Raw genomic sequence first — 10,390 nt, forward strand, 5'->3', positions numbered from 1 at the left:
TTAACCAACTGAGTCACCTACGCGTCCCAGAGACATACATTTTTTATAACTGTTTCTACTTCTTCTGTGACTAGACTATTAGTCTATTTATTTTCTTTATTTTGTGACTTCTCACTTTTTTATTTCATACTTCAGCAATCTATAGAGTATTGATAATGATAATTATTAATATATAGTTTAGAATATCATCCATACTTTAGTCATTTCTATTCATGGCCAGTATCTTTTTTTCTCACCCCACATTTTACCACTTTTAATACATTTTAATAAAATTTTAACAAATTTTTACCAAATTTAGTATATTAGTTTATTCTCCGTTTTGGGGGAAGAATTGGGTATGATTTTATGTTTTTTTTTCTTCCTCATTAATCTAGAAAAACAAGATATTTTTCTGAATAAAAGATTTTTTCTTCCTCATTAATTTAGAAAAATAAGATTTTTTTCTGAAAAACAAGATTTTTCTTCTGAGCACTGCTTTGGGAGCACTCCATCTCCATCAATGTTAATTGGAATGTTAATATGGAAATATCATTTCGAAATTTCTGTTACATAGGAAATTTTTTCTTGAGGTGGAAGTACTGAAGCGCTTAACATTTTTATAGGATGTGGAACTTTAAAATTCTGCATACATTTAAAAACTCGGGTTCATTGAGATATAATTTATATATAATAAAATTTACCCTTCTAGACCATAAAATGTAACGAGTGTGGACAATTATATACAATTGTGTGACAATCACCACAATCAAGATATGAACCATTTCTGTCATTCTAAAAAGTTTCCCCTGCTCCTCTGTAGCCAATTCTATATCCTACCCCTTGTTCCTCGGAGCCACTATTTTCTGTTGCTATAGTTTTGCCTTTTATAGAATGTTCTATAAATGCAATCAAACAGTATTAGTCATTTGTGTCTGGCTTCTTTTGCTCAGAATATTTTTTTGATTCATCCATGCGTTGTGTGTGACAATAGAATGCTCATTTCTGTTGTCGAGTGGTACTTCATTATGTCATGGGTGCTCTGCAATTTGCTAATCTGTTCACCCGTTAGGGAACATTTGGGTTGTTTTCATTTTTGGCTGTTATGAATAAAGCTGATACGAATTTTGCTTGTACTTCTAATTTCATCTTTTTAAATATTGCAAAATATTAGACATTCCATCTTCTTTTGAACTTCATTTATAATATGCATTTTTATGAGATCTTTATATAAAAACAATTTATTCTTTTATTGTCTGCATCTCTCCATTGTCTTTCTAACTGATGCTGTTGATCAGCTTTGCAGTTTCTTGTATTAATTTGTTATTTATTGATTCTTCATGCTCTATTTCCTATAGAGAAGCAACATAATGGACTAGTTGAGTATCAGCTCTGGAACTAGAGATAGTCAAGTCTGAGCTGCAGCTTCCCTCTTTTTTTTAAGATTTTACTTATTTGACACAGAGAGAGAGATCACAAGTAGGCAGAGAGGTAGGCAGAGAGAGAGAGGGGAGGAAGCAGGCTCCCTGCAGAGCAGAGAGCCTGACTCGGGGCTCGATCCCAGGACCCGGGGATCATGACCTGAGCAGAAGGCAGAGGCTCAACCCACTGAGCCACCCTTGCAGCTTCTGTCTTAGTAAATAGCTGGATTTTCTTGGCTAAGGCCCTCTGCTTTGTTAAGTCCTACTTTCCTCATCTATAAAATACAGAGAACTAAAATAACACTTTCCTCAGGGAATTAACTCATGTGAGAATTAAGTGAGGTAATGTATGTAGAGTGCTTAGCACAGTCCTAGACACTTAGAAAAACTCAAAAAATGTTAGACTTTGTTATTTTATAGTAGAAGAGTTAGCTCTCTAATTTTAATTTATTTATTTTTCTTCTTAAATTTATTTTTATTGTTATGTTCACCTGTTGTTTGAGACACATATATCCGGTATTGTTGGATTTTTATCCTTCAGCTTATAGCTTACCATTTTTATTTAATAACTAGCACCTCTCTCAGAACTTTTTACTATGATTTTGGTACGTACTAAGTGCTTTTTGTGATTATGATTATGATTTTCTTTAGGGTTACTCCTATGCTTTTATAACTCTGCTCTTACGATGTTCTCACAGGTTAAATGTCCTCCAAATCACATGCCTACAAAGACCACACACATACAGTGTAATTGTGAGAAATAGACCAAGAGTAAAGCAATCAGTTCTCAGCTGCTTGCCCCGATTCCAAGCACATCACCTGACTTGCCACATTTCCTTTGAAAGCAGCATACCCACAGTCCACAGACAGCATCTGTCACAACCTGCCAATCTCTGCACCTGCCTTGAACTTCCCCTAAGTTTTGTCGGCCAGTTAAAAAATTTATTTCACTTATGTCTGTCTTATCTAGCCAATGGTTGAATTTATTATTTCATACAGCCCACATTTTATGTGGGAGTGTGCTTGTTGGTATTTATTGTTGTAATTAAACCATTTGTAGTAAAAACAGCTGTCACTGAGTTTAACTTAACTGTTGTTTATAGTTTTGCTTATACTTTTTATATGTTTTCTGCAATGTATTTTTAAGAAATTTACGTTTTGGGGACATTTTTTAAACGGCTCAAACAATACAAAAACATATTACCATGGTGAAAGCTTCTGTACCAAAAGTTATAAGAAGCTTAGAGCATGAAACGTGTGAGAATCACCATCATATCCTTCCCTCCACCCATTCTCACTCCCTTTCTAAGAGAAAATCACTGTCATCAGTCGAGAGCATATCTCTGCTCCTCTTTTCCATACATTTTAAAAACGTTTCTCTGTATTACTATACCTGCATACATAAATACTTAATACATACACTTTAAATAAATTATATATTTTACACTGTTTTATTATAGCCTTTAAAAAAATACTTAGGGGCACCTGGGTGGCTCAGTTTAAGCATCTGACTTTGTAAGTTTCAGCTCAGGTCTTGATTTCATGGTGGTGAGATCGAGTCCCATGTTGGGCTCTACGCTCAGTGTGATGTCTGCTTAAGTTTTTCTCTCCCTCTGCCTCTCCCACCCAATGCATGCTCTCTGTCTCTAAAATAAATAAGTAAATCTTAAAAAAAATACTTAAAACTGTATCTTTTGTTGGTATGCAGTTCATTATGTTTTAGAAAGTATGCAGAGTTTCATAATAGAAATGTTTCCAAATTTGTTTTGTTTGGCTGGGAATTTCCCATTGTTTCGGGTTTCCTGGTATTACAAATGATGATACAGTAGACAGCCTTGTGCACGCTTCTTCATGCAGGAAGAGCAGGTACCTACAAGTGGAAACTATTGGTCAAATGTTGTGTGAAATTAAACATAATGATACTGCCAAATTACTCTTCAAGAAGTCTGAACCCATTGATGCAAACACCCAATATGCACATGAGAGTATGAAATTCCCACAACCTAAAATATTTATTTTTATTAATTTTTATTATTTTCCAATCTGATGGATAAAAAGTGGTATGATATAATTGCTTTACTTTGTATTCCCCTAAATATAAGTAGGTATTAGTAGACGATTAGTAGATAGACCTTTTACATGTTTACTGGCTATTTGGAGGCCTATGGTATGCATTATAATATTTTCAAGTGTGATGGAAAAGGGCATAGATCATAAGTATCCAAGTTGATAAAATTTCAAAACACCCCCAAAACTATCACCCAGATTGGGAAATAAAATATTACTAGCAATCAGCTTGTGCACACTCCCACTCAGCCTCCCCTTCATGCATTGTTCTTTGTACTTTACATATACGACATCAAATGGTTGTGCTCCATGATGTCTGCCTTCTTTTGCTCAACCCTGCTTGAGGGATTTTCACACATTATTCTGTGTAGTTGCAGATCATTCTTGTTCGTTATAGTCTAGTACACCTCAGTATGAATATATCACAATTTACTTGTCCATGTTACTGTTGGTGGACATTTGTGTTATGTCCATATTTTGGCTATTATGACCAGTACTGCAGTAAACATTGCCACAGGGGTTTTAAGTGAACTTCTTCATTTCTTTTGGTTAACTACTTAGCAGTGAGATTGCTGAATCCAATGGTAGTATATATTTAACTTTATAAGGGACCTGCAAACTTTTCCAAAGAGGCTTTACTATTTGCATCCCCATCATCACTCTATGAGCTGCATCTGTTCAGCATTTGGTGTTGTATTTTTAAATTTTATCTACTCTAGTAAGTACGCTGTGGGGGCATCTGGGTGGCTCAGTCAGTTAAGTGTCCGCCCTTGGATCGGGTCATGATCCTAGAGTCCTGGAATGGAGCCCTGCACTGGGCTCCCTCAGTGTGGAGTCTGTTTCTCCCTTCCACTGCCCATGTTCTCTCTCTCTCTTAAAGGAATAAATAAAGTCTTTAAAAAACACAATATGTATCCTGTGGTATCTTGTGATTTTAATTTGCATTTTTCTAATCCCTAATGTCTAATCATCTTCTGCATATCGAGCTCTTGTTGAAGTGTCTGTTAAGTGATTTTTTCATTATTTTTTTTCACTTTTTTTAAAAGATTTTGTTTTTCAGTACTTTTTACACCCAACATGGGGCCTGAACTTACAAACCCAAGATCAAGAGTCACCTACTCTACTAACTGAGCCAGCCAAGGGTCCCAGTGATCTGCACATCAAAACTGGGTTGATTTCTTACAGATGATTTCTGAAGGTTTTTATATATTCTGCGAATAAATCATTTATTGGACATATGATTTGAAAATATTTTCTCCCCATGTGAAGCTTGTCTGTTCTTTGCTATTTTAATACTGTTCATGGTTTGTTTGCCTATAAGAGTTTTGCATTCTCATTCAGACAATTTTCAGTCTTTTTTTTTTTTATAGCTCCTATTACTAATGTATTGCTTAAGGAGGATTATTAAAGTTGCACATACCCTTCCTTTCTACTGTTGGAAAAGTCGTGGCGGGGGGAGGTTGGAGTACCAGGTGGAGGGTATTATAGAGGGCACAGATTGCATGGAGCACTGGGTATGGTGAAAAAATAATGAATACTGTTATGCTGAAAATAATAAATAAATAAATAAATAAACATCAATATGCGTATTAAATTCTACATTTTTCCTACCAATTACTGTTCCTTTCCCTCAAAAACTGAAATAATTCAATATGTCTTTAATTCTTTTCCTTTCCTCCTTTCCTTACAACCTCTCATGTTCTGAGGTAACTCGACTGCTATTATCCTGCATCATCTTTTAGGTTCATTTTTTGTTCTTGCTTTTCTTTTCCTTTAGGCATGTTGTCTAGACATTTTTGTTTTCTCAGAGAGTTCATAGGTTACAAACCTTCTGAGTTCTTGAATATTATGAAATATTTTCCCCCTCATTCTTAAAAGACTGCCTAATAATTACAGATCAAACATAATTTCAAAATATTGTTCTATTGTTTTTCCATTCCCAGGATTACAGTGATGGATACAATGCCATCTGATTGATATGTACTTACTTACCTATCTATGTTTTTATTTCCTTTGAAAGTTTTAGGATTTTCTTTTTATCTTTGGTTTTCTGAAATGTCACCAAAATGTACTAGGTGTTGGTCTTTAATTTTTTTTTTTAATATCTCTTCTTGACACTTCATGTACCCTTTCAATTTGAAAACCCACATATTCTTGGAAACTTTATTCTGTTTATTTCTTGAAGTTATTTCCCTTTCTAATTCAGTCTTTTTCTACCTACAACTTCTGTTAGATGGGTATCGATTTTTCTGTTGCTTCTGAAATCCTCAGTTGTTTAATTTTTACATATAAAAATGGAATCTTGGGGCGCCTGGGTGGCTCAGTGGGTTAAAGCCTCTGCTTTCGGCTCAGGTCATGATCCCAGGGTCCTGGGATCGAGCCCCGCATCAGGCTCCCTGCTCCACAGAGGAGCCTGCTTTCCTTCCTCTCTCTCTGCCTGCCTCTCTGCCTACTTGTGATCTTTGTCTGTCAAATAAATTAAAAAAAAATTAAAAAAAAATGGAATCTAAGTCTCTTAAGTCCATAAAATCTATAGGCAAGAAGGCTATAGGGAATAAGTGTGGGTGTGCTTATAAATTAGCTGGGCTAATGGAATAAATAAAAGGAAAGTTTTGATAATTATTTCAATCACATAGACAGTGTCAAGGTAACTGTCAAATACTGGTGCTCTGACACTTGTTAATTAATATAATTACTTAAATTATCTTCCTTAGTAAATTTAATTTTTACAGAAACTGATGCCTAAGGACAGTTTTTTGGAGGATAGAGTAGAGTTGATGAGGAAATCCGCTTAGAGTTTTTAATTTTATGTTTTTCTTTCTTCTCCCCTCCCCTTCCCTCCCCTGCTCTCTTCCCTTCCCTTCCCTTCCTTTCCTTTCTCTCTTTCTTTTTTTTCTTGTCTCCAAATAAGGCTTTCAAAGAAATGACCTGGGGCAGGTTACTTGTACATTTTCTTCACCAATAAAATGAGGACTACTGGGTTAGTGTAAAGTTACAATTGGATAACAATTAAAATATTTAAAAAAATTTTTTAATTTGGTTAATCCATTTTATGTGCAAGGAGAATTCCTCAGTCTTTTTGTGAATTTATTCTTCTCTGATACTGTCATCAAATATTAGAATGCAGTCCCGCAGCTAAAAGAGTTAGGGAAATGATTGTGTTCAGGCATTGACTTTTGGTATAGCTTAAATGAATAATTTACTGTGCATTTATAGTGTTTACAGGTCTCAATGGATTGTCTTTAGTATTACCCTGATCCACATAACCCTCCTCAGTGAATATGCTGAGAACCTTAAACTCTCAGGAATGATAACAGCCAAAGCTTATTGAACATCAGCAATATCCCAGATACAGTACTAATAACTATATATGCACTGTCTCTATAATCTTCATGATAACCCCATGATGTAGATATTGATATTATACCCATTTTCAAGATGAGAGAAATAAGGACCTTGAACAAGGCTCTATGTCTATTATGTAGCAGTCAAGAAGTAAACTCAGGGAGTTTGGCTGAAGGGTCCCGTACTCTTAAACATTATGCTGTACTGACAGGCATTGATAATAGAAGCAGCACTCTTTAAAATGAATATATGTCTTTGCACAAAAATGTGAAGCTCTATTTATATTTCCTCAGCATACTGGCGGTTGACCCTATGTAGGATTTGAAAGCCCTTTAAAACAACAACTTTATAATTTGGCCTCCTCCCACATATTGCAGGATATTTCCACTGCTCCCTGAAAATATACCCTTCCTGTACTGTTGGGAATCTTTTCTGACCTTTGCAGTATGATATGCTCTCTTGGATCCAGTACATGGGAATCATCATTGTTTAAGTGATATGACAGCCTGGGTTGCTCTTAAGCTACATGTGGCTGAATTTGCGTGGGACACTCACTTGAGGAGATTTTTCTTACAGAGTCCATTCTGGATACATGACATGCATAAGTAGCCCACAGTTCCTGAGGAGTTGGTATGTGTTTCCTTTGTGAAAACATTATGATTGCTCTTTTAGCTCCTGTGATTTAGAACAGTTTTCTATACTGGTACTTCTTCCATAGGGTACCATTAAGGGACTATTAAGATACTATGTTAAGTTTAGTTAAGAGGACCTTTGGAAGAATTTTTCTTAGGCCTCTACTTTGTTTGCTTCGAGATATGGTAGAAGCTTCTCTTGGCGTATGTTCTGTGAAGCTCACTCACTGATGAGAGCTGTGTTAAGCAAAAAGTCCACTCAGTTTCTAGGGTGGAGACTGGATTAATTGCTTATCAGGAGTTCTTGAGAAAGGATGGGCTGTAGTTCATTTTTGTCACTGGAGAAGAGGCTTAGGAGCTGCTAACTTTTGACTGTTCTTCAGGGATACTCAGCACAGGGCTTTAATTGATACAAAACTTCTCTGTGGTTCTGCCTCTCTCTGGTTGTCAGGCCTTGGATGATGGGATTACAGCATCCCAACATTGTAAAACTAACCCAGAGTATACTCTAGAAGAGGGTTAGTGAACACTGTTAACCAGGAACATGATGACTACATGCAAAAAGGGTTGTTGTAAAGGTGGCAAGCGCATGGCTGACAGTGACTGGTCAGAGTTCTTCTGCTGGAACACATTCTGATTCTCTTTTCTTGTCTTTTCACTTACATAGGTTAAGTTCAGAAATGAGGGAGGGAGGCCTGGGCTGTTGTCTTGGCCTCCAATCTATCCTGCTGACTTGTCTTCTCTGCTCATGGGCTCTCATCGCTGTGTTCATCTTGTCTACCTGGTTTACTCCTCATTTTGCTTAAGATTCTTTCCCAACACCTACCCCCTCCCCCTGGCCCCCCCCCCCACTTTCTCTCTTTCTCTCTCTCTCAAAAAAAAAAAAAAAATCACCTGCTTGGTTTGCAGAAACACAGAGTTTTAGGCCTTACCCCCCGAATTTCTGATTCAGTAGGCCCAAGTTAGGGTCCAGGTTTTAGGTTTCTGACCAGCTCTCAGGAGATGTTGATATTGCTGGTTTTGGGCCCATACTGAGAACCATTGCCAAAGATTTTTTAAATAGCTATGATGAAAAGTTCTGTATTAACAGTACTCAGTGGTTAGCTGCACATAAAATCAAAATACTGATGCCTGGGTCTTACTCTCTAATCACAACTGAAGCTCTATGAGAAGAGCAAGGGCATCTTTTGTTTGTAAAATTTCCCTAGGTGATTAAGCACAATGAGGTTTTAGAAATCTTACTCTAGAGCTCTGCTACTCAAGAGTGTGGTCCTTGGACCAGTGGCATTGGTACTTCCCTTCACTTGGGAGCTTGTTAGGAATGCAGGATCTCAGTCCTCCCCTTGGAATGACTTAATCTGCATTTTAAAAAAAGATGTGTAGACACATTAAAGTTTGAGAAGCAGTACTCAAGAGGACTACTCTTCATCTTTAATGCTCATAGAATAATTTGTTTCTTATCTCTCATGTTAGAGTGCAGATTCCCTAAGGATTGAGTAATTCATCCTCAATCCAGAGCACCTAGCATTTAAGTTTTTATTTTGTTTTTGTTTTTTTTTGCATATGGAGCTGCTCAGTAAATATTTTGAATAAGTGAATTTGGATTGGAATTTAACACCCATTCTCATCTACAAAGTGGATATACACTTTCTTTCTACTACTGGCTATGCTTTTGCCCACTTCTCAGATGAGGATTCTCACACTGTCATAACACTTTAATTGCTTTCCAGTTACTTAATACTCACAGTATTAGGAAAAACCTCATGGACAGGAGTCATTTCAGACATTCCTGAAGTTTCGAGGAAAAGCAATTTGGATGGTTCCACACAGACTCTACATATTGTGATGTCTAGGTTCACTGTGTGGGCCAAGACTTTGATTTCTTCTGCTCTCACATAAACTAACATTCTTCTTGAAATTCCCATCACCACAATCATACACCCTGAGTGACTTCCCGTAAAATTTCAGGGACACTCCTCTGATCACTTTTTCTGATAATGTGTAGAACTTGGAACACATTTAAACATACCCCATCACTTGATGCTGTTCATTCTCCTTATCATGAGATTTCTCACATTTAGAAACATTTTAACCTTTTGGGAAATGGTCACGTTGAATGACTTTAAGCATGACCAAATCTTGGGAGGTTTCTTCAAGAACAGTGTGGCAGGCAGAACAATGTCCCAACCTGAAGTCCTAATTAGTCTAGGTCCTAGTCCCCGCCTGTCTAATCATATGAATATGTTACTTAACATGGTAAAATGGTCTTCGCAGATGTGATTAAAGACCTTAAGATGGGGAGATAATCCTGGATTATCCCAGTTGAACTGAATGTGCTCACAGGAGTCTTTAAGAGGAGAGAACCTTCTGGCTACAAGGAACCAAAGAGATGACCATGTAAGGAAAACTTGGCCATCCACGAATGGCCAGGGGCCAAGAAATGCAGGTGGTCTCTAGAAGCTAGAAAAGGCAAGGAAACAGCTCCTCTCCTAGAGCCTCTAGAAAGGAATGCAGACCTACCCACACCTAGATTTTAGCCTGATGAGACCTGTGTGAGTCTTTTGACCCACAGAACTGTATGGTAACAAATCTGTGTTGCTTAAGCTACCAAATTCAAGGAGATTTGTTACAGCAGAAGTAGGAAACTAGTATAGAAAGCAAGATAGTTTTTGTCTCTGAGAATGTTTGGAAGTATAAACCAGGTCACAAGCATCCAATAGACTGATTTGTTACATTCCTCTGCATTATCTAAATCTTCCCAGTTGTCAGAAAATACCTTTATCTTTCGGCATAAACTCTGTTTCTAAAATTCTTTCCTTCCCCTCTTCTGATGTGAAGTTTAGAGGATCTGATGTTGGGGTGGAAAGATATGAATATGGAAGTAGTATCAGGATTTGAAGAACATAGATGTGGTCCCATGTCCCCAAACATGTACTGCCACTCCAGGTC

Source organism: Mustela nivalis (assembly GCF_964662115.1).
Source record: "Mustela nivalis genome assembly, chromosome: 1".
NCBI lineage: Eukaryota > Metazoa > Chordata > Mammalia > Carnivora > Mustelidae > Mustela > Mustela nivalis.